This window comes from Sus scrofa, chromosome 11 (assembly GCF_000003025.6).
Source record: "Sus scrofa isolate TJ Tabasco breed Duroc chromosome 11, Sscrofa11.1, whole genome shotgun sequence".
In the NCBI taxonomy this organism is placed as follows: domain Eukaryota; kingdom Metazoa; phylum Chordata; class Mammalia; order Artiodactyla; family Suidae; genus Sus; species Sus scrofa.
This window is the reverse complement of record NC_010453.5, coordinates 21585295-21610479: the sequence shown is the minus strand read 5'-3', so window position 1 is coordinate 21610479 and position 25185 is coordinate 21585295. Positions and strand designations below refer to the sequence as shown.

The 25185-nt window shown below is 45.7% G+C and overlaps 1 long non-coding RNA gene across 2 annotated transcripts in view; it reads left to right on the top strand.

Moving 5' to 3' along the window:
- LOC110255813 overlaps window positions 1066–25185 on the top strand; it is a 115489-nt gene continuing 91369 nt past the window's right edge. The window contains exons 1-2 of one of the 2 annotated variants that reach the window (XR_002336673.1): window positions 1066–1262; window positions 14500–14722. This is a non-coding gene — a long non-coding RNA (uncharacterized LOC110255813). The remainder of the gene's footprint in view (window positions 1263–14499; window positions 14723–25185) is intronic. The other variant, XR_002336674.1, reaches the window with a different exon arrangement.

The window sequence follows — 25185 nt, the reverse complement described above, 5'->3', positions numbered from 1 at the left end:
GAGTCCTACACCACAGCCACAGCAACACTGGATCTGAGCTGCATCTGTGACTTACGCTGCCAGTTGCAGCAGCGCTAGATCCTCAACCACTATAACCCACTCAGCGAGACCAGGGATCAAACCCACATTGTCATGGACACGGCGTCAGGTTCTTAACCCAAAAAACCCCACTGAACCCCAGCGGGAACTCTAGGATTAGGAAGATTCTTTTTTTTTTTTTTTTTTTTGGTCTTTTAGGGCCACACCTGCAGTATATGGAGGTTCCCAGGCCAGGGGTCTAATTGGAGCTGCAGCTGCAGCTGCCGGCCTACACCACAGCCTACACTACACACAGGATCCAAGCTGCGTCTGTGACCTACACACAGCTCGTGGCAATTCTGGATCCTTAACCCACTGAGCAAGGTCAGGGGTTGAACCCATGTCCTCATGGATCGTAGTCGGGTTCGTTAACCACGGAGCCACGATGGGAACTCCAGGATTGGGAAGATTCTTAATCACACTCCAGTTTAAAGTGTCCGAGAGGTCCTGCAGTGAAGAAACCTGTTTATCTTTGGTGAACCCAGAATTACCCAATACTGTCCGATCTTGAAATCTCTTTTTCTGTGGCCCTGCTGAGCACCCAGTCTGGGGAGAGGGGCTCTGTACTCTCCCGACCCTAGGCTCAGCTCCCTGCCCCCAGGCGCCCTCTGCTTATGGTCCATACTTCCCAGCTGGACGTAAGAGCTGGGGTAGACACGCTCTCTGGAGGGAGGCATAGAGGCTCAAGATTTGGTGTCCGGGCTTCGAGTCCCAGTTCAGAGTCGGCATTCTTTAGGAGCAAGTGGTGGAAAGGTACCCAGAGCTTACGATTGGACCTTGGGGTCTTAGAAAAATGCTGATGTCTGGGCTCCATTCTCAGATGTTCTGGTTTAATTGATGTTGGGGACGACTAGACATTGGGAGGGTTAAAAGGCCTCAGGTGGTACCAATATGCAGCACAATTGAGGCATCACATGACACGGTGAGTTAAGCCAACTGATTCTCAATAATGCTCCCCCCACTAGCTGTGGGTATGAGCAAGTAGACACAGGTGAGGGGAACCAGCAGTGACAGACACGCGCTTGAGACGGGAATGGCTTCAGCCTCATCCATCGTTCACACTGGCTTGATTTCTGGGCTTTGAGCAAATTCCAGAAGGTGAGCCACAGGCAGCAGCCCACGCTTGCAGAGCTCTTTGCTCATCACTTTGCACTTGATGTGACTTCCGCCTCGACACCTGTAAGGTAGGCGTTATCCTTCCTTCTACAGCTCTGGAAACAAACGTATTCAGTGATTTGCCTTTAAATTAGCCAGTGAGGAAGAGCCAAACTGGACGTCAACACAGACCTAATGATGCTGGATCTGAAACTGCTATTTGAGCACATTGCCAAGTACACCTGGTCTTCAAAAGTGAAGTTTAAAAACGGTGTTGGTGCCTGTTTTCCAGATTTAGGAACTTGAGCCTTATCCAAAATAGCATCAGAAATTCCAAATGTGGGAGAACAATTGAAAGTATTTTCTCTCTTTGGGGGTGACAGCACATCTAATCTGTACATAAGAGCGGGAGGTGACTGATGGGCACTGGGAGGCTGAGTAATTCTCCTACTGCCACCAAACTCTGATAAATAGGAAGTTGTTGCTAATGGGTCTCGGGCTCTTTGCATTTTTTTCCTCCTGAATTTGGTAAATGCGTCATGCCGAGCATCATGAAGTACCTTAAGTCAATGTACTAACCCCAGGGGGGGAAGATTTTTCATGTGTTTTTTTGTTTGTTTTCATTTTATGACTGCACCATCGACATATGGAAGTTCCCAGGCTAGGGGTCGAATCGGAGCTACAGTTGCTGGGCTATGCCACAGCCACAGCAATGCCAGATCCAGGCTGCATCTGCGACCTATACCACAACTCAGGGCAATGCCTCATCTTTAAGCCACTGAGAGAGGCCAGGGGTCAAACCTGCCTCCTCATGGACACTGTTCGGTTCTTAGCATGCTAAGCCACCACGGGAACTCCTCATTTTTGGTTTTTGACGAAACCAAATTGATTTCTGCAATTCTAGACAACTGGAAGACAAAAGGCACTCTCTTGCCAGGTTTGGGTTACAAATATTTAACTTGGATTCAGCTACCTAACAGCAGTTGGATGCTTTCTTGCAAGCTGAGGGAGCTCGGAGGACTTAATACTATTTAACACTGTCAACTTTCTCTGTCATGCAGAATCTAAATGGGTGAAAAATTAGCAAGACGAACCATAAAATGTCATTTTTATGGAGTAGGGGAGATTTACTGAAAAACAGTATTTCATTGTGTAATGCAGTCTGTCAAAGATTAGCAAACAGTGGCAGTCAGCCTCTTGGAGAATAGAATGAAATTTCATTCTTTGCGGAGGGCTTCCTTTAAGCATCTCTGCTCCTTTTTTCAGCTCTTTCTGTGTCTGCCCCCTGGTCCAAGCTAAAGCTCTTCTCTAAGGGCCAAGGCTGTTTTCTCTTTACAGGTCAGCTCTTGGCTTGCCTTTAGAGAGCTAAATATTTTATCCTGTCCTAGCCTCTCCCACGTGGCCCTTGGCTTGGCTGGCTGGCAGGCACTCTTGGTTGCTGGAGTCAACTGTAATCTTCCACTAAACGGCTGGGATCTTGGCCATAGGCTTCTGCAGTGCCTGTAAATTGAGGGTCAGGTCAAAGAGTAAAGTAGAACATTCCTGTTGTGGCTCAGCGGTAACGAACATAACTAGTAGCCATGAGGATGCGGTTGCAACCACTGGCCTCACACAGTGTAGGTTAAGGATCCGGCCTTGCCGTGAGCTGTGGTGTAGGTCACAGACACAGCTCGGAGTTGGCATTGCTGTGGCTGTGGTGTAGGCCGGCAGCTGTAGCTCCAATGCGACCCCTTGCTTGGGAACCTCCATATGTCGCAGGTATGGCCCTAAAAAGAAGAAAAAAATACAACTAATTTTTCCAAGAGGAAAATCATCTAAAAGACAGTCATCCTGAGTTTAGCAGAGTGTCAACAATAGGAACCAGAATCAAAACAATTCTGGAGAAAATCCGGTAGGCTTTTGTAGGCTCAGATTCTATTCTTGAACGCTTCCTTTTCGAAGGACTTTTCATAAAATGGAATGGCCTGCACCTGTCTGTCAGGAACACTTGCGGGAGGCCAGGGTCAGGCTGAGCTGCATGAGAAGCAGCTGGGAGCTGGGTGCGTTGGGTCCGAGTGTCTGATGGAGGGAGATGGAGGTCCTTATCAATAACCATCATTATATTGGCCTCGGAGCTGACTTTTTTGAGAGCTCGTCTGGAGGTTCTAGCAGGGGAGCACAGCTATTCCTATACCCTTGACCGAAGAACGGTCCTCCTCTAGTGGGGATGGTTGTTCTCTTCAAAGGAGCGTGCAGCTTTGGGACAGTCACACATGGAACATTGAGGGAGGGAGAATGTGGAACCTGCCTAGCCGGCAGATCAGCTGAATCAACCCTGGAGATTGAGGGGGGGACAGATGTCGCAGCCAGGTCACCCTCACATCCATGAGTTACATTTCTGATTCATCAGAAGTTCCCATTGTGGCACAGCGGAAACAAATCTGACTAGGAACCATGAGGTTGTGGGTTTGATCCCTGGCCTTGCTCAGTGGGTAAGGATCTGGCATTGCTGTGGCTGTGGTGTAGGCCGGTGGCAACAGCTCCAATTCGACCCCTAGCCTGGGAATCCATATGCCACAGGTGCAGCCCTAAAAAGACAAAAAAAAAAAAAAAAAAAAAAAATTCTGATTCATCAGATGAGAAATAGCTTCTCACAGGAGAAACCAGGTCAATTTTAGAATATTCTGGATGTACCAAGAGCAGCTGCTGGAAACTGACTTCTTTCCACTCATAATTTTGAGCCCCTGGGGTATTTGCTGCAGACAGAATATGTGTGTGTGGAGCTGCCCACTGCCCTTCTCATTTGCATGCAAGTCTTCTCCAGCTTGAGCTCTTATCGGTTTCTCTGGGTAAGCAATTCTTTCCAGATTCCTTACCCCCTTTGTTCACTCAAACAATGGCCTTTGTCACCAAGAATGAAGTTAGGAGCAGGTGACAGATTATTTTTAATGCTGTCAAGACAAGCAGCTGTTTCATTTATGACATTTTCTCTCTCTAAGCCTGCCTTTATTCTTTGTAGCTGGAATGATTCAGAGCCTGCATCAGAAATCCTTGCACTACAGGAACACTGAGTCCTAAACTCTTTTCAGAAATTGGTCAGTTGTCACTCAGGAACACTGCGAGGGATGGAATGGTACTTCCTGGTTGTTGGTTACTTTTCATGGACCTGTGGTTGCTTTCGTGGACCTGTGGTTGGGTTGTCCTTGAATTTTCTCTTTCCATCATTCATTCAGCCAATCACCAGGTCCCGTTGGTGTTATCTCCTAAATAGCCCCCACACCCTACTTCTCTCTGTTCCCATGGGAGTATCTCCAGCCCTGGCCGCCATGATGATTGCTCCAACTCCAAGTTTATCTTCCTATCGCCAGGTTCCTTTCAGCCCATTCTCCATGTGGCAACCAGACTGATTTTTTTCTTAGAGATGTGAATGTTACATGATTTCCTATTCAGAATTCATTGCCAGCTTTCCATGGCCTTTAGGGGACCATACAACTTTACTCTGGGTCTCTGGCTTAAGTGTGGATGCTACTTTAGATTCTTCTGAATGTTCTGAATTCAGTTAACACATCACTGTTTCTCAGGGTCCCCAGTGGGCTCCTTCAGAATTCAACATAACTGCACCAAGGGTCCGCCTCATCTCTTGAAGGTTATATCCAGAGAAAGAGGTTCCTTCTTCTGGGAAGAGCAGGCAGAGCTCCAGGGAAGATGACCTGGGAGTAGTGAGTGGGAGTGGAGGGCCCTGTGTTGCCAGGTGCTTGGAATGAATCTTCCTCGGTCATCACTGGACCACTGGGTGGCAAAGCCCAATAACCTCTCACCTTGCTCCTTGTCTTTAGGGAAGATTATCTGCTCTAAAGAGCAATCCACCGACAGCAGGGACTTCAGAGTATGGGTATCTGTTTGTATCTGTTTCAGCTCCCTCATTTACTGTGTGACTTTGGGCAAGCCACTTAATCTTTCTGTGCCATGGTTTCTTCTTCTAGAGAAAACAACAGCACCTACTATGTCAGTTAACTCTTGTTGCCCCATAAACCTATTCCAAACATAGCAGCTTTATTTTGTTAGGCTGGCATCAGCTGGTGTGGTTCTGGTTGCAGCTGGGCCCACTCCTGCATCTGTGGTTGGCTGGCAGGTTGCTAGGTGGCTCTGCTTCCACTGGTTGGCTGACTGTCAGTTAAGGCTCTTTGGCTCTCCTCCATGTAGTCTCTCATCCTCCAGCAAGTTTATTCCAAGCATCGTCTCACAGCAGAGGCCCGAGAGACAAAGCAGGAGTGTGCACGACCTCTTGAAATCTAGGCTTGGAACTGGTTCATCCTTATTTCTACTGACTATGTTCTATAGGAGAAAGCAAGCCACTAGGCCAGCCCAGATTCAAAGCCTGGAAAATGCCTTTCATTGCCTAATGGGAGGACGTACTGCAGACATGGATACAGGGAAGTATTTGATTGGGACCACCAGGGCCCTTCATCCACCATACTGCCTTAGAGGTTGTTGTGCAAATCAGGTGAGATAATACATGGAAAGTACTTAGAACAGAGACTAGTGCATTGTAAGTACCCGATACATTTTACCCATTATTATCAGAATAATCATTTTTTGGTGTATCTTTAAAAATATATATGGAAATTAGGAGTTCCCATCTTGGCACAGTGGAAATGAATCTGACTAGGAACCATGAGGTTGCGGGTTCAATCCCTGGCCTTGCTCAGTGGGTTAAGGATCTGGCATTGCCATGAGCTGTGGTGTAGGTTGCAGACGTGGCTCGGATCTGACGTTGCTGTGGCTCTGGTGTAGGCTTGCAGCAACAGCTCTGATTAGGCCCCTAGCCTGGGAACTTCCATATGCCACAGGAGCAGCCCTAAAAAGACAAAAAAAAGACAAAAAAGAAAAAAAGAAAAGGAAAGAAAGAAATTAGTGCAATTCATAGAAAACCACATCAAAAATTTTTGAGGATTTTCCAATTTATTTAGCTGAAATAACTTTTTTGTGGTCCTGGAAGTGCTCTCTAAAGTCAGCAGCTGACAAACTATTGACTTTGGAATGGATAAGCAATAGATCCTGCTGCATAGCACTGGGGACTATGTCTGGTCACTTGTGATGGAGCCTGAGAATGTGAGAAAAAAGAATGTGTACATGTATGTGTGACTGGGTCACCTTGCTGTGCAACAGAAAATTGGCAGAACACAGTAAACCAGCTATCATGGACAAAATAAAAATCATTATAAAAAAAGATAAAAGATAAGGTCAGCATCTGAGCTCCTCTCTATGTTCTTAAACACACATTTATTGTGATGACTGAATTAATGTATGCAAAAATGATAAATTCAAAATATAACAAACTAGTGAATATAATAAAAAAAGAAGCAGGCTTACGGATATAGAGAACAAACCAGGGGCTACCAGTGGTAGGGGGGCAATACAGGGTAGGGGGGTTAGAGGTGCAAACTATTGGGGGTGAGATAGGCTACAAGGATGTATTATTGTGCAACATGCGAATATCGCCAACATTTTGTAATAATTGTAAATGGAGAGTCACCTTTAATAACTGTATAAAAACTTTGAAAATTTACTGCAAAAGTAACTCAGTATCTGGAATGTAATAAACAGTAGGTAATGGTATCTATGATTATTATATTATGGCAGCAGGGTCAATGATTTGGAAAAGAATCTGCCTTTTATATGTCCCACTCCATCGCTAAAACAAATGCAGACTGGCTTAGCCATGATGCTAAGAAATATCATAGGTGGTCCGTGCCTGAAGCAGAAGCAGAACAAAGTGGAAATTTCCCCACATACACATAGGGAGAGAGAAAATTTAATAATCGCCCACATCTCCAATATACGGCTTCCATAGATCTATGGACCTGTCTTCATTTATTCATTGTTTGGGTAGAATTTTCAAAAGCACATCCCAGATGTCACATAAATGTTTTAGAATGTATCCCTGATAGACATTTTATTGTGTAACCACCATATTATTATTACACTTTTCCAAATTAACCATAATTCATGAGTACCATCTAATCCCCAGTCCATAATAAAAATTTCTCCCATTGTCCAATCCAAACCATATCCATACATTGTGTTTGTTTTGTAAGAAACATGTTTGTCTTATAGCAGAAGAATTTTGTGCAGTTCTTGGAGCATGCAGAACTGGCTAGTGTTATTTGGGGTCCAGCCTGCCAGGGACATGGAGCAGGCCTGAGGGACCCCGGGTAGATGTACTGAGGTGGTTTTCTAAAGTTTTTTGTGCATCTCCCAGCAAACGTCAACATTGCCGTTTGGTGTGTTTAAAGCCACCTTGATTTAGAACCACTCAGAAATGTTCTCTCTAAAGCTACGATGCAGTGAGCCCATAATTCCCCGTGGCTGGCTTTCTTAATCTCACGGTCATCTGAAAGATTTGAGACCCACGCTATCATCTTGAGACCCAAGGGTTGGGGAAGAATGGAAGCAAAGAAGCTGTTTATGCTGAGGAAAGTAGCCCCAAGTTAAAGACAATTTAATATCAGATTGTCACACAGGAAACCGTATTTCTTTAAAACAATTTTTTTCTTTTCAATGGTATCATTTTGAGAGCATTGGCTCAGGTCGACAGGACTTGGGGAAAGAAGAGAGCGTGTCAAAAGCCCTGTGTTTTCTTTGCTTGTCTGAAGTAGGAAGTCTTAAAAAAACAAACAAGCCAACCCTCTAGTTTTCTCTGTGTGGTGTGATTAATGGGGAAAGATCTTAATCTTTTGGACAAAGTAGATTTATGTATTTACACATTCATTCAATAAACAGGCTAGAAACTAGAAAGCTGGGCTAGACTAGGCTTTCTCCCTTATTTCCTCCATGTAATAAATCACTAAAAAGGCCATTTTTTTCTTCCTCCATATTTCTTGAACTTGTCCCCTTCTTTCTTTTTCTTCCTTTTTTTTTTAGGGCCACACCTGAGCCATAGGAAAGATCCCGGGCTAGGGGGCGAATCAGAGCTCCAGCTTCCAGTCTACACCACAGCCACAGCAATGTCAGATCCGAGCTGCATCTTTGACCTACACCACAGCTCACAGCAACGTCAGATCCTTAACCCACTGAGCAGAGCCGGGGACCAAACCCAAGTCCTCAAGGATACTAGTCAGATTCATTACTGCCAAGCCACAGTGGGAACTCCTTGTCCCCTTCTCTTTATCCGTGTGACCACTGACCCAGTTCTGGTCCTCACCATCCTTTGTCTAATCTGTTGTGGTCACATCCTAAGTAAACCCAATTTCTGCACTGCAGCTGGAGTGAGCCGTTTAAACTACAATTCCGACTATGTTATAACCCTCCTTCAAAGCTTTGAAATGGGTCCTTATTTCTTTTAGTGGGCCTTCCCACTGGTATGCTGGGTGGGATTACAGGTGTGCAGAAATGTTGGCTGCAAGGGTGGAAAATCGTCTGTTTTAGGAAGCCTTCCTGGAAATTCAAGATTAGACCAATGGGCCCTTTTTGTGTCTCCCCTCAGAGGCCTGGCCAGGAGTATTCTTTTACCAGATTCCTTATCATACTACCAAGAAGTCGTTTGGTTTTGTATCTGCCCCTTCTGGCAGCCTGAGATTTCCTTCAATTCAAAGTTAATCATCTAGAAGTGTTCCCGTCGTGGTGCAGCAGAAACAAATCCGACTAGGAACCATGAGGTTGTGGGTTCGATCCATGGCCTTGCTCAGTGGGTTAAGGATCCAGCAATGCCATGAGCTGTGGTGTAGGTTGCAGAAGCGGCTCGGATCCCGCGTTGCTGTGGTTGCGGCTGTGGCCGGTGGCAACAGCTCCGATGAGACCCCTAGCCTGGGAACCTCCATGTACCTCAGGTTTGGCCCTAAAAAGACAAAAAAAAAAAAAGTTAATAGTCTAGAAATCCTTACTGCCTGATACGGTGCCTGGCCCACAGCAGGTGTACACATAAAATATGCACATATATATACACACATTTATTGACATGTATAAGTGTGTATATGCATATTTTCAAGAAAAATGAAAAGCACCTTGAGAATATCCAAAACAAAGAGGAGGAACTGATCAAAATCCACGTTGTGAATGAGAAAGGCATGCCGAGGCCGTTCTGCTAATGCCTTTATGCTAATGGACTTGCGTTTATTCAGTTGCTCAATAATTTATCAAATATTTTCTAAACGCCTAACTCTGGTACAGCTTAGTTATGGGTACCGGAGTTTCACTGAGGAGCAGGGCAGACGTGGAGTTTATAGTGCAGCAGGAGAAACAAACAAAAATAGGTCGGAGTTCCCGTTGTGGCGCAGTGGTTAAGGAATCCGACTAGGAGCCATGAGGTTGCAGGTTCGATCCCTGGCCTTGCTCAGTGGGTTAAGGATCCGGCGTTGCTGTGAGCTGTGGTGTGGGTCGCAGATGCGGCTCGGATCCCAAGTTGCTGTGGCTCTGGCGTAGGCTGGCAGCTACAGCTCCAATTAGACCCCTAGCCTGGGAACCTTCCATATGCTGCGGGAGCGGCCCAAGAAATGGCAAAAAGACAAAAAAAAAAAAAAAAAAAAAAGGTCATCATGTAAACGAGATGATCTTAGGTAATGCTGAATGCTATGAAGATAGGAACACGACATGAGCTGCTGGCCTGGAAGGTGTGTGTGGTCTGACTCAGCATTGCCAGGAAAGGCCTCTCCGCTGAGACTTCTTAAATAAGACCTGCGATCTGAGGCTCTTTGTTCTATTCCCCTGTAATTAGGCAGGATGTGCGCTGATGTGTTGAGAAGGTGTAGGGGAGGGGAAGCCTTCTATTGTACTGTAGTGTCAGCCTTTGGGGCCGTGACCTTCCCAGGTGCCTCTCAGTTTCCCCCTCTTTAGGTGGACACGATGGCTAGAGGGTGAGGGACTTGCGTATTTCTTTCCCCAAGGTGGGCTGGGCTCTGATTCTGAAGCCTCATTAAGAGCAAAGCAGAGGTCCTGTCGTGGCTCAGCGGTAACGAACCCACCTAGTATCCATGAGGACGCAGGTTCCATACCTGGTCTCGCTCAGTGGGTTAAGGATCCAGCATTGCCACGAGCTTCTGCATAGGTTGCTGATGTGGCACGGATCTGGTATTGCTGTGCCTGTGGCTGTGGTGTACGCCAGCAGCTGCTGTTCTGATCAGCCCCTAGCCTGGGAACTTCTAGCCTGCTAACTTCTGTATGCAGAGGTTTCAACCCTTTAAAAAAAAAAAAGAAAAAAAGAGCATGGGAGTTCCCATTGTGGCTCACCATAATGAACCCAACTAGTATCCATGAGGATATGGGTTCCATCCCTGGCTCCCCTGAATGGGTTAAGGATTCAGCGTTGCTGTGAGCTATGGTGTAGGTCACAGATGCGGCTCGGATCTGGCATTGCTGTGGCTGTGGTGTAGGCCAGCAGCTTCAGCCCTGATTAGACCCCTAGCCTGGCAACCTCCATATGCCACACATGTAAGCCCTAAAAAGCAAAAATAAAATAAAAAAGCGAAGAGCTCCGACATATTTCAAGACAGCGATCTTTCCCTCCCCCTTGCTGGAAGCAGGAGGGGCGTTTTCTCTGATCCTCATGAGAATCTGCTGGAATTCCTGAAACTCCTGAAACTCACAAGAGTGTGAGGGGGTCCCCCAGGGCCGAGTCCCTCTCAGGGGTGTCCACGTGGAACTTCCAGCCGTTCATCAATCACAGGTCAGGTTTTCCTACCTCAGCACTCGTTCTCATGGAAGTTTCTGCTCCAGTAAGTTGTGATTCTCTGTTACCCTCTTTCTGTCTCTCCAATTCTGGGGGCAGTGTTCACCCTGTAACTTCAATTCTCTGACAGATCCAAGAAGCGCTGTTGATTTTCAGGCTGTAGAGAGTTTTTCTCGTGAGGGCGGATGGGAATGGCAGCTTCCAAGGTCCTCACGTGCTGACTGGAAACTGGAAGTGAACGGCCCCTTTGAGATGTCTGAGCTGAGATCTGAATGAAGAGGGGTGAGGAATGGGTGGGGGGCAGGGGGGAGCCAGTTCCAGGCAGGGGAATGGCACATGCAAAGGTCCTGAGGTAGGTCCAGCCTGGTGTGGAGGCCAGTGTGGCTGAGCAGAGCATCACAGCAGAAGGTGGCAGGGGCTAGATCATGGGATCTGCAAGGTCATGTGGGAAGACCGGAAGGTCTCCTTTATTTTATTTTTCTTTCTTTTTTTTTTTTTTTTTTTTTTTTTTTACTATTTCTTGGCGCTCTCGGCATATGGAGATTCCAGCTAGGGTTGATCGAGCTGCAGCCACCAGCCTACGCCACAGCTCACGCAACGCGATCTTTCCCACTGAGCGGCAGACCGAACCGCACCTCATGTTCCTGGTCAGATTCGTTAACCCTGCGCACGACGGAACTCCTATTTTTCTTTTTTTTTTTTTTTTTTCTTGGTCTCTTTAGGGCCGCACCTGAGGCATATGGAAGTTCCCAGGCTAGGGATCTATTCAGAGCTGCAGCTGCCAGCCTATACCACAGCCACAGCAATGCCAGATCTGAGCCATGTCTGTGACCTACACCACAGCTCATGGCAATGCCAGATCTATTGAGCAAGGCCAGGGATTGAACCCGCATCCTCATGGATACTAGTTGGGTTGGTTACCACTGAGCCACGACGGGAGCTCCTAGGTCTTACATCTTAAATGGAAGCTTATTTATCTTGGAGATAGGAGCAAAAAAAGATGAAATGGCACACTCCTGATTACTTCTACACATTACACACACTCCAGACAAAGAACATTTAGAGTAGAAATTGCCCACCTCATTTGCTTTTTGCGGGTGTCTCCTCACGCCGGCACGTGGCCCAAAGAAACAGAACGCAAGAGGACACGCGGCTGATGGGAATCACTCATCCCAGGAAAGGAGCTCGCACAAAGCTTGAGTCAAACCTGATTTTGGAGGAAGGCAGAGTGCATTCATTCCCAGGCTGTGCCTTTTCAGGAAGGGTGACTGGGACTGAGTTCTGGGAGGAGGAGCGCGCCCCCTCCTGCCTCCTCCAGGAAGTTGGTGAGGTGACTCCACCCAGATGGGATTCTTTAAGCAATGACATCATGGCCTCAGAATAATCTCTGTGGTGTGGACCAGGGGAATGGAGGGGGATGAAGGGGCCACACAGGAGTCACAGGGCCTGCCCCTCCCCCTTCTCCCTGCCTTTTACCGCTCAGGCCGCCTAGACAGAGACCTTTGGTCTCGGAAGTCACATCATGGACTCTGTTGAAATTGTCTTTGTGATAATTTGATTGTCTTGCTGGCAGAGGATGTTTTCCTAGCCCGGACTAGATACTCGTAAGAAAGTTAAGTGCATTTTAAAATCTGGGTTTAGACAAAGAAATAGACCAGCAATTGCCAGGAAAATCGATCCTCGTGAAGGCAAAATGCAGATCTTTCAGATGAGAGGACAGTTTCACACCCAAAGAGCAGTTTTCTGTTTCTTTCGGAATCATTTGAATAATGGCCGGGTGATGCATCTCGCTTCTCTGTTGTTGATATCCTGCAGACTGATTGAGCTTTAAATGTTCTGAGTGACAAGTCTTGTATCACCTACCTATAGAAATCATTTTGCAGTCTAATTTTAGTTCTTGTGCTCCTGAACTTGTCCAAGGGTTTCTATTCTCATGTGAATTCCATTTTTCTTTGGTCTTTTGTTGTCTTTTTAGGGCCGCACCCTTGGCATATGGAGAGGTTCCCAGGCTAGGGGTAGAATCAGAGCTGGAGCTGCCAGCCTATGCCACAGCCATAGCCGGGATCCGAGCCTCATCTGAGACCTACACCACAGCCCACGGCAACGCCAGATCCCCCAACCCACTGAGCAAGGCCAGGGTTCAAACCCGCATCCCCATGTATCCTAGTCAGGTTCTTAACCACTGAGCCATGATGGGAACTCCCCATCATTTCTTTATCCCATCAGTCCCCTTTGTTAAACCTTTCTTGGATATTTGAGGAAATGGAGACTTTCTCTCTTAAGCACACCCTGGTGCCAGAGATTTTACTCCTTATGATCCACACTCCCGATCTGGGCGGGGGGTGGTCTCAAGAACGTTGGCATAAGATTTCCCATCATGGCTCAGCAGTTAGTGAACCCGACAAGAATCCATGAGGATGCGGGTTCGATCCCTGGCTTCGATCAGTGGGTTAAGGATCCAGCGTGGTCGTGAGCTGTGTGTAGGTCACGGATGTGGTTTGGATCTCATGTGGCTGTGGCTGGTGGCTTGAAGCTCCAATTGGACCCCCCTAGCCCGGGAACCTCCATGTGCCGCAAGTACGGCCCTAAAAAGACAAAAATACCAAAAAGAAAAAAAAGAATGTTGGCATATTTACTCCTCATCTTCCTGGCATAGGCACGTGGGGTTGGTGGGAAAACATGCCGTGTGGATACCTGGGACACAGCTCTCCAAGAGCGTGTCTGCTATCTGAAGCCTCGGGGGAGCATCCTTCCTGCCCTCTTCCTGCTTCTGGTGGCTCCAGGTGCCTCTCGGCTTGTGGCTGCCTCACTCCTCCACCTCTATCTTTACCTGCTGTTCTCCTCTGTGTCTGTCTCCTCTCTAATTCTTGTAAGGACTTATTGGATGGAGGGCCATCTGGGTAGTCCAGGATGCTCTCATCCTAAGATCCTAGCTTAATTATTTATGTATACATATTTACACATACGCTTAAATATGTATATATGTGTGTATGCACATATGCACACACGTAAATACATATACATATATGTGTGTGTGTCTGTGCTTTTGCCTGCACCCACAGCTTATGGCAGTTCCTGAACCAGGGATTCACCACAGCTGTAGCAATGCAAGATCCTTAACCCACTGTGCTGGGCCAGGGATCGAACACATGCCTTGGCAGCGACCTGAGCCACTGTACACACAATGCCAGATCCTTAACCCACTGCACTACAGCAGAAACTCCCTAGCTTAATTATACTTACAAAGGCTCCTTTTCCAAATGAGGGCAGTGTCCCAGTTTCTAGGAGTCAGAACATGGATAGACATTTTGGGAGCTACCATTCCACCCCCTACATGGTCCTCTCTCTCTCTCTCTCTCTCTGTCTCTCTCTCTCTCTCCACTTGCTACCTTGGCCTGAAATCACCACCATTTAGAAATAGAACTGAAATTTAAGCTCTATATCTCTAGGGGGCTCCTATCTAAAATATCTCTGAGAAGGGCCACCTGAACTTTTAGTGCCCATGGGCACAGGATAGAGAGCAGCATCCTGGGGGAAGGGGACAATTTTCGTAAAGCAATAAAAGGCAGGAATGGTTTGATCTTGGGCTCCCAGCAGACCAAAACCATGAAAGGGCCCCCAGAGGGAAAAGTCAAAATTTGGTCATTCCTAATTTGGCATCTTATGTTGGGCTCACCTCCCAGGACACCTTAGGGAAACTGACTGCCTTCCTGTTCTCATCTCTTTGGTCCTGGATCATCATCCCAGAGTAAGGATAGCGCCTCCAGTGGAACTGAGTTAGGCTTTTGAGCATGAACAGGAGGTCGATAGCCATTTGTCCCAGCCTGAAACAAAGATCCACGAGCCGAGGGTCACATGCCTAACCAGTGGAGAAATGCACCTAACCAGTGGAGAAATGCACCCAAGGTGAGTCTTTCCCTTACCATCTTTGTTTGTTCTAATGAACTCAGTGGACTTTAGGAATATATTTCACATATAGAAACCTTTCTGTTAGAACTGAAGTTGATTTCGACAACCAGTTGACATCACAAAATCCCAAATTTGTGGAGCTCCCAGTGGTGCACTTGTTTGCTTCCCAGGAGGGACGACTTTGACCTATTTTAACTTACCGATGGCTTACATGCTCTATCGTAATGAATACATGAATGAACAGGTGAATAAATCATTTACATCAACCTTCCCTATAAGGAGTTCCTGTCTGCCCAGTGTAAGAATCAAGGCTCGCAAATAGAGCCCTGGGTAATGGAAGTCTCCTTTTAAGTCTCTTCTCATTTCTATTACTATATGGGAACCTCAGGTCTACTAATAGAACCCTCTGCGCCGTTTGCTCCAAGAGACTGCGTGAAGCAGCGTGGGTTGGCACTTTGTGTTCTGGAGCCAGACTGGGTTTAAATTGTGGTTATGCCATTCGATGTGCTACGGGATTTGGGGCTAATTGCTCGACTTCTCTAGGACTCATTTTTCTCATCTGCAAAGGCTGGGGGGCCTGTAAATAGTTGTTTCTTAAAAGGCTATTGGGAAGATGAAACAAAGCAAACTTAAAGAGCTTGAGTATTTTTTTTTTTTATTTAAGTACAGTTGATTTACAATGTTGGGCCAATTGCTGCTGTACAGACGAGTGACCCAGTCATATATCTATATATACATTCTTTTCCTTGTATCGTTTTCCATCATGTTCTATCCCAAGAGATCGGACATAGTTCTCCATGCTATACAGCAGGACCTCATTGCTTATCCATTCTAAATGGAATAGTTTGCATCTGCTCACCCTGAACTCCCCATCCATCCCCTGCCCTCCCCTCTCCCCTTTGGCAACCACAAGAGAGAGCTTGAGTCTTTAGGAAATTTTCATTGCTGTGACTGCTCTCAAGAGCAACGCTATTGGAGTTCCTGTTGTGGCTCAGTGGTTAACAAATCCGACTAGGAACCATGAGGTTGTGGGTTCGATCCCTGGCCTTGCTCAGTGGGTTAAGGATCTAGTGTTGCCATGAGCTGTGGTGTGGGTCGCAGATGCGGCTCGGATCCCGTGTTGCTGTGGCTCTGGCGTAGGCCAGTGGCTACAGCTCCGATTAGACCCCTAGCCTGGGAACCTCCATATGCCATGGGAGCAGCTCAAGAAAAGGCAAAAAGAAAAAAAAAAAAAAAAAAAGAAAAAAGAGCAACACTATTCACCCGGGAGCTGGTCAAAAATGGATGGGATGGAAGGACAGGAGGTATGGGCTGGGATCAAGAGAAGGAGATAATAGGTCTTTATTAAGGATCCAGTTCTGCCAACCTGGCTTCTCCCTCGAGCATTTACTCCATACCCCTCCAGGCTCTGACCCTGTCTTGCCTGTGATCAGCGCTCCTAGGAAACCAGCTTGACGTGAGCAGGTATTACAATGAAATTTGTCATAGAAAGACTCCTGCCAGGCTCCCCAAGCACATGGCGTGATCCGTTGGTAATTATGTGTGTTGTTTGGAGGGTGAGGCATTAAGAAATTGAAACTTTAGAGAAGTGAGGGTGAGCGTGGAGATAAACCATGACTGTAATGATTTCCAAATGCAAATGGAACGACTTTCTCTTGATCCCCAACGTTGGCAAGAAGGGAACATGGATCTTTGATCCTTTGCCAGTGTCTAGAGAAATTATGAGGTCTCCAGGATGGGATAATAGATCCTCCTCAAGACTTCTGGCTTCAGGAAATCGTTTCATCTCCATTCTCAGTGGCTTTGAGGCAGCTGTGACTAAAAGGTCCCAAGTGCTATTGAAAACAGCTCATCAGTTCAGAACAAAGCCGATTATGTAAATTGTGCATTAAGATGCAGCTCCAATTTAATTTTACTCTGTAAATAAATATCCCATTAACATCCATCTGTTGAAAGTCAGGTAAGACATTCTCCAAGACTACATGGCTAGGACCTCAGCGAATGCTCCATAAATACTGACAGGGAAGGGATTACGACATCCAGATTCACTATGTAGGATTTTATTATTATCTTTTTCTTTAAATGGCAAATCAGCTATAAAATCAATTCAAAGCAAGAAGAAGCTCTGATTGGCCAAGAGAGACACTGCATCTATTTCTGATCCTACTCTTTTGAGGGTACACGAAAGCTTTCTCTGATTGCTGTGACAGAGATCAATAATAATTACGGCTCACCAATTCTCTCCAAAAATAAAAACATTTCAGCTGATGGAGAAGTGAGCACTAAATTAGCACCAGCTCTTTCTGCTGCAGGGCACTTTTCCCAGCCAGAAACGCCCGATGTGAGCATTGTCTTTGCAGAATAGGCGCAGCTTCCTCCCAGAGTCAGGGTGGAGGAAAATCCCATCTGGACTCTGGAACCGGAACCGGAACCAGCAGTGGGATTGCGGGGAGTGAGAGAGCCTGCCTCTGGAAAGCTGCCCCATAAGTATTCTTGGCCCTCGGCTCCAGGAAAAGCTTTGTTACATTCATGGTTGCCTATTAGCATCAGGGGCTCCCGGGGGCATAATGCTTGGTTATTACCTGCCAAGATTTTGGTGGGAATGAACTGCCAATCGGCTGCCGCAAGGACAGGTAAGAACCTGTTGTGTTTCTGGCTGTGCTGCTGCTCGTGGTGATGGTGTGTGAAAGAGGTGGGGCTTGGGATTAGCCCGGGGCCAGAGAGACTGCATAGATGACCTGCTGTGGGGTACACATTCTAACCCACAGGCACTGTTTGCCAAACTGTTGGTCACTTTTATAGGAAAAGTGATATTACAGCTGCCTAGGACCATCCTTGAAGGGTATAAATCAGTGGCCCTTCAACCAAGACTGCTAGGTCCAAGTCCACCAGCATAAGTAGTGCTTTTGTGTATATTGAAAAAAAAAAAAAAAAAAAAAGAGACCCCTCTGAGCAGAAAAATTTCAAAAATTACAAAAAGGTTCCCAGCTGAAGAATCCCTGAGTTAAGGCCCATGGATTTGGAATGTCCATCTTCCCCATACTCACCTCTCTAAACTATGCCCCTTCCCCGAATATGAGGCTTGAGCATCTGCCCCATTTTTGTACTACAGGGATGGAACTGAAGCTGGTTTCTCCCCTTTTCTTCTTCCCATCTTGAAAGTAGACATGATGCTGGAGCTAAAGCAACCATCTTACAATCATGAGGCAATGTGCTAACCTGTTTAGGAAGGTGAAAGGAAAGATGGGTGGAGCCTGGGTCCTTAATGCCATTATTGAATTGTTACACTTGTCCTAGACTGGCTATCCCTGAACTTCTTAATATGTGAAAAAGAAATTTACTATTTTGAACCACTGTTAATTAAATATTCTGTTATAGCCAAAGCACCTGTAATGGAAGCAGAGAATGGGGAGATGGCAGATAAGTGAATGGTAGAGAAATCTGGATTTCTGATTAGCAAACTCATCTTTGGAAATACCACCCATGCCTCCTTTATAACAGGACTTCATTATCCCCCTTTCTTAGTGTTCACTGAAGACCGGATGTCTAAGCCCTTGGTATAGAGCCCTTTTCAGAACTTCTTCACTTTGTCCCAGGATTATTTTTCCTTGCACTATCACCATGGTCCTGATTGAATCAAGGATGCAGGCTGATTGAGGCATTATGGCAATTGTCAGCCCTAGAAGTAAAATATCAGGGAGTTCCCATTGTGGCTCAGCGAAAACAAATCTGACTAGCATCCATGAGGATGCAGATTCCACCCTTGGCCTCACTCAGTGGGTTAAAGGATCTGGTGTTGCCATGAGCTGTGGTGTAGGTCGCAGACATGGCTCAGATTTGGCATTGCTGTGGCTGTGGTGTAGACTGGCGGCTATAGCTCCTGATTTGACCCCTATCCTGGGAACCTCCATAGGCTGTGAACATGGCCCTAAAAAGAGAGGAAAAAAAGGTAAAATATCATAACTGGTCCCATGGGCAGGAATGAATAAAAACATGTCAGCATGCATGGGTGCTACATGGCCAGGCTAAAAACCCCAGGGTCAGTGATCCCTAAAAGCCAAGTTCTTTATAAGACCCATATAGCCTCGTCTGGCACTGGTGGGTCTAAAATGTCACTGGACAGAAAAAACATTTCATGTCAAGGCTCCCCTTCAAAAAGAAATAAACAGGTGTGTGTGTGGCGGGGGGGGGGGAAGGTCATTCCTGCATGTCCAGGGGTGAGTATAGGCAAGATCATGACATAGGAAACATCTGTGTCCTTTTCCTGCTATATGTCCTGCCCCACCTCCCCCCAGACTGGCTCCTTGAGTCTTCATCCTTCTTGTATCAGTTAGAATAGACTGGGTCATGCTGTGGTAAGGAATAAACCCAATTCAAGTGGCTTAGACTGATAAGAGATTTCTTTCTTGCTTATGTTGCCTGTCCTTTGGGGGTAGCTGGAGGGCTCTCTCCATATCATTGTCATTCCCACTCCAGGACCCTGGTCATCAGGAGTAACCTTACCTGGCACATTCCCAGTCACTGTAGAAGAGGAGAGAAAAGCTCTAAGGCAGTACTCTCCAATAGAACTGTGAGTGAGTACATATGCAAGTTTAAACTTTTTAGTAGCTGTATTAAAAAGGCAAAATGAGGGCAATTAAGATGAAGTTAGTTTTATGAGTTTAAATGAATTTTATTTAGCCTGATGTTGTAATTCCCACATGCGTATTTTATGCTGATAGCATATCTCAGTTTGGACCAGCCGCATTTCAAGTGCTCAGTCATTACACACGTTTGGTGGCTACCATATTGGGCAGCACAGCTCCAGGGTCTCCCTTCAACAATTACACTCTTGGTCTAGAAGTTACTAAAACATACCTTTTCTGCTTACAACTCATTGGGTAAAACTTGTCACATGGCTCCATCAAACCACAAGGAGCCAGCTAGGGCAAGCCTTCCCTACACCTTAACACAGAGAAGTGGGAATATAGGACATAAGCAGCTATGACCAGAAAGCCCTCCTCAACCACCACTGCCCTTTGCTGGGACATCCCACTGGGTGATGCCTTCTCTGGTATGAAAGTCTTCCAGGCCAGCAGTCTGTTTTGGCTGGACTTCACTTCTTGCTTAGCAAAGGATTGAAGGCAGATATGCCAAATCTTGTAGCCAAAGGCTAGAGTCTCAGGAAGCAAGAGAAGGTACTCATGGAGCAGAAGCATCTTATTCATGCTTTACATTTGCCAATGCCTTTAGCTTTTTTTCTGAGTGCCTTGCTGCTGGGACCCTGGAGCTCCCCTCCCAAACATGTATGATACCGCAGCTAGGAGACCAGGAGCAAGTTGATAGTTTTCTATACTCTGTAGAATATAAGGTGATATATGGATACCATTTTTTTAAAATACTAGAACCTCTTGAGATCTGGACCACAACTTATTATTGAATCTCTGCTACTCCATGGCTTATTATGGATGCTTAGTACATGTCTGAAAGAATGAATTTTACGTTAGCTTTCACAAAACCATTTCCTGAGCTGTTTGTATTTTTAATGGCACTATAACTGAGAGTCAGAATTGGCCCATGTGTCAGCTGTGCAGGAGTTACTGAAGAGCATTCAGGTAGTCCCTGACATGCCTCTTGGTGAGAGCCTTAAGTAGTCAGTTGGACCAAGTAGTAAGACATGTACTTTGTAAAATGTCCATAATATGTAGAAGTATATTGTTTTAAATGTAGATTTTATTGTTACTCAGGTATGGTGAGGCCAGCAGCTCAGACAAAATTGCCATTGAGAAGGTAGCTTGTTACTCACAGATCCCAAGAAGAGGGGGCATGCTGTGCCATGCAGGGCCACATGGGAAAGCACCAGGCAGGTCAGGAGCAGAAGGAGTGAGGGGGCCATGAGGGCAAGAGACTTAATTAGGATCTTTACATGAAATGCAAGGCAAGGTGAGCAGTTTAGGTTGGCTAGTTGGGATCATTTCTTTGGATTCTGGGGTGGAGGTTGTCTGGTACCTAATTGGTCCTGAGGGATTAGGTTCACTGTGTGGGGGCCCAACAGTGGAGATGATTGGAGTGTGGACTCTGGGTTGCTTTGTTTGCATTTACAAGGCACACTTATAGGCAAGTCCTTTACTGTCTCTAGGAACGGGCTAGCCCTGGGAAGGGCAGTTTCTCTAGAGTCATCAGGATCCCATGTGTCAGAGCATCAGAAATACAGAAAATAAAAAGGCATGATTAATACCTAGATAAATGACTCTGCAGAGTTGAAAGTTGCCATTTCAGTCTCTCAGGGCCTAATAGAAAACTGGAGCTTCAATGCCCTTTACTTGTAAGTGTTCAAAAGTGGTTTTTATCCCTTGTCTGGGGATTGAAGGGTGAGAATGCAAGTCCAGAAGCAAGAGACCTGAGTTGTATTTTTACATCTGAGCTACTGAAGCAGATTCCCTGGCGTACCCAAGAGGACCCTGGAGAAGAAGTGTCTGAATCTTTGGATTAAAAGCAACAGAACTGTGTACCTCTGAGAAGGGTTAATGTTACTGGATATAAATCTTAGCTCAAAAAAAAAAATTTCAGCTCAATCTATCTGACTTAAAAAAAAAAAAGTAAAGAGTTTGCCCCACTCTCCAGGGATAAAATAAGGGTTAACTAATTTTCTTCCTTCTTCTCTGTAACCCATAGAGAAGACTCACTTTTAAGTGAGAGACCAAAACTGGAGGAGTTGAGTGGGACTGAGGTTGAAGGCATGATTATCTGCCTAAACTTCCCTGCACAGGTCCAGTTGCCAGGTCCACATTCTGATGCTGTGTGATGGGTCCCTAGCACCTTGGACAGCAGCTGGAAAGCCCACAAGGGATGCTTGACCTTCTCTAGGAACTTGTGTTTCTGAGCACACTGAGCTCTGGGAGTTCCTTCAAGTGTCTTAGATGCTTTGGTGACTCAGACAGTCAGACTGAACATTACCTGAAAAATGTTGATGCACCACCATTTGGCTGTCCCTTAAACTTCCTTCCCTACAACTCTTAAGCCCACAGTCCTTTAACAAAATGGAGCATCGAGTCCAATCTGAAGTTAAAAATTAAGCCTCCATCTCAAAAGATTTGGATGTTTCAGTGTGTCCTAATATCCATAGGGACCCATGCACACTAACAGCCAGGAGAACTTTAATATGATGGTGTCCGGAGCCAAGAATAGTAGCTCCTTATGGCCAATAGCCTACAGAGAACACTGGCATTGTGAATCGTAGAACCCCCCTGGCCTGATGCACATGGACTCTTGATGGCCACACAGTGCTTACAGCGAAGCCTGATGAGGCATTGCCATCTGAATGACTGTAGCAGCATACTAGAAAATTCTTTGGGACTGAAAAAAATGTTAAAGTTGTGTTTAAAAATCTGTATTTTCACTTAAAATATTTAATGGTCTTTTATATGCTTCCTCAGATTTACTTGTCTCAGGAAAAAAAAATCTTCACTGATGACTGGGAAATATTTTTAAGCGAAAATACAGATTTTAAACATATTTTTTTCAGTCCCTAAGAATTTGCTAGTTAAAGAGTCTACCTGGAAGAAACACAATTCATGGGGCAAAACTGGCTTCATGGCCCGCCCCCCCCCAAAACCACAGGAGACCAGCAAGTGCAGTTGCTATATGTGCTGAAAGGTGGGAGAAAAAGCAGCAGTTGGCAAACAGCATTAATGCCCTCCACCTGGCTCAGTCTGAACCAACATGATGACTTCAGAAAGCCCCTAGTACCTCAGCAGAATCTGCTGAGATCTTGATAGCACAGTGAACAGGGATCGGTGCCAAGCTTTACTGAGTCTGACTTAAATGCATTAGATTAGAAAGCAGTCAATGTAGCTGCTTTGTAGTTGTTTTCTTGACTTCAGTGACTGCTCCATCCATTTTTCTCTGCTTCCCTGCATCCCTCCTCCCCCGTCTACCTGTCAGGTTCCAAAATTGTACCAGGAATGCTGTTCAGTCAGCCCGAGGCAAGGTTCCAGGGCGGATTTCATTCACAGTGATTTAAAGGGTTGAGCAAAACCAGGATTACAAAGAGTGAGGAACAGGGTGTATTTGTAAACATCTTGCGCATCATCCACTGATTAAGTGCTCACCAGAGGGAGCTCTGTGGGACTCCTTCCCTACCCCTTGTGCGATAGGGGTAGACTTAATTTCATCTGCACTATTTTTGGTGTGTGTAAGATAAGAGCTCTTCAGCACATAGAAACTTGCCATCAAGTTTGATTCTGGGTTGACCTAGAGCAGAGGAGTGAGACCTGTCACTACTTCTCACTTTGACTGATGGTGGGGAAAGGCAGGTTGCAAACCTGGTTGACTGGGGTGTCTCCACAAGGAAAAAGAGGAAAGGGAGTTGATTTTGGAGTCATTCAGACCTGGGTTCAAATTTTAGGGGGGCCACTTATTAGTCTGTGATCTTGGGCAGATCTGTTTCTTCATCTGTTGTAAAATAAAAAACCCTCAGTGTCAATTGATCTCTTTAACAGACATAGATAAGGAAAGTACTAGGCTGCCATGACCTTGTCTTTGATTCTGACATGTTAGGAACTGTGGGGTTATTACAGCAACATACCCTTAGGGTTCTGCTTAGGTCCAATCCTGGAGCCCAGGAGGCATAGGTTTACACGAACTTGTCACCCCACCCCTTCAAGAACCATAATTTAAATATTTCAACCCGTGGTTCGTATTTAGGGGGCCAAGAAATAGACCTTTCAAGGAAAGATATGTGAAAATAGTCTGGGGTAGGGTGGAGTGGGGGCTGATATTGTCAGGTTATTGAGTGTAAGCCGCCTGATTTTTGAAATTATAACACCCAAATGCATCAAATGTAGGAAAAGTCCAACCAAAGTGGTTGCTTTCATTCCTTCATTATTGATGCAGTGCTGGGTAAATAAACTCCATTGCATTTTTTCAGAAAATGGATTGAAACCATATTTCTTGTTTTCTGTTTCATTAGAGTAAAAAGTATAAAAATATGGGGTTGAAATAGAACTCATGAGTTCTGAGGAAATGAGTAAATCACTAGAAGCACAGACTAATATCAAAGCAGAGGTCCTGTTGACTGCCCCATCCCCAAATCTAATTGTGGGGAACCTGGTGGCTTTCCTGCTCCTTCTGATCTGTGGCAGTGATGATTAGGCAGGGTTATTAGAACCTGTGACCACCTGACTAAAGATAACTCAGTGAATCAAACTCCCTGGAGATATGGTCCAGGACTCTAAGCTTTAATAAGTTCCCCAAACACTGATGTTTTATGAAATCATTCCTCAACTTCTTCATCAGCAAAGAGAAGCATCTCACCTTTGAAAGCCAGAGGTGGAGTGTTCTAGAGCTTGTCCAGAGGCAGAAATCTTCCTGAAATTCAAGCAGGTGTCTACTTCTCCCAATTTTATACTCAGACCTCCAAAAAGCATCCAGACTAAGAGGTCATTTGCCAGGGATTTTCTGCCATTATTTTACATTAGTTCATTGACTTTTTGGGTGACTTTTCATAGACTTCTCCTTAAATTTTCATAGGCTTAAATGTAGATGACTCTCTCAACTATAGATGACCCTCTAATTACAGATGACTCCCTTGGCTGTGTCTTGGCACTTCTTTGTGTTTCCTCTAATGCCCAACACATAATCTGTGACCTATGGAGCCTTGAGAATTCATTGATTTGGGTGCAACGCAAGTGTCAGTTCAGCTGAGGTTAAAGCTGCCTTGAAGGAAATATCCATGTCTGATTCTTCCTGCCCCATCCCTCATGTGTCTGGAGTGGGTGCCAGGAAAATACGTGCTAACTGGTGGATTGATCTTAGACTTACTATCTTATTTTGACCAACATCTTCATATCTTTAGGAAAAGCTGCTCCCAATGGCAGTCACCTGTGAACATTCAGCCATTACTTTAGAGATGGCTGCCTCCTAGGTGGTTCCTCTGAGTTAATGCTACCACCTCGTGACTACCTATTGGGCATCTCTTGGATGTCCAGTGGACAGTAAACTCAGTTCATCCCAAACAGAGCTCCTCATCTTCTCCTCTCCATTCTGCTCCATTCCCATTCTTCCCATCGTGAGTAACGAAAACCCCATGCTTCCAGATGCTCAGGTCCAAAACTTTGGAGTCCTCTTTTATGCCACTCTTCTTCTTGTATCCCATCTCCCTTTGCAGTAAATTCTGTTCACTCAACAAAGCACATCCAGCATCTGACTATATCTCGGCACCTCCACGGATACTGCTCTGGTCCTGGCCACCATCATCTCTCTCCTGCATTTCTGTAGTGGCCTCACAAGTGGTCTCCTTGGTTCTGCCCTCGTCCCCCTCCAGTCCCTTCTCAATACAGCAGCCAGGGTAATTCTCTGAAAACTTAAGTTAGATTCTGTGACTCTGATGCTAAAAGCCTACAAATCCTTCTTTTCCCACTCCTCCTAGAATAAAAGCCAAAACCCATAATGGGGCTCTTCTCTGCCTCTGTGACCTCATT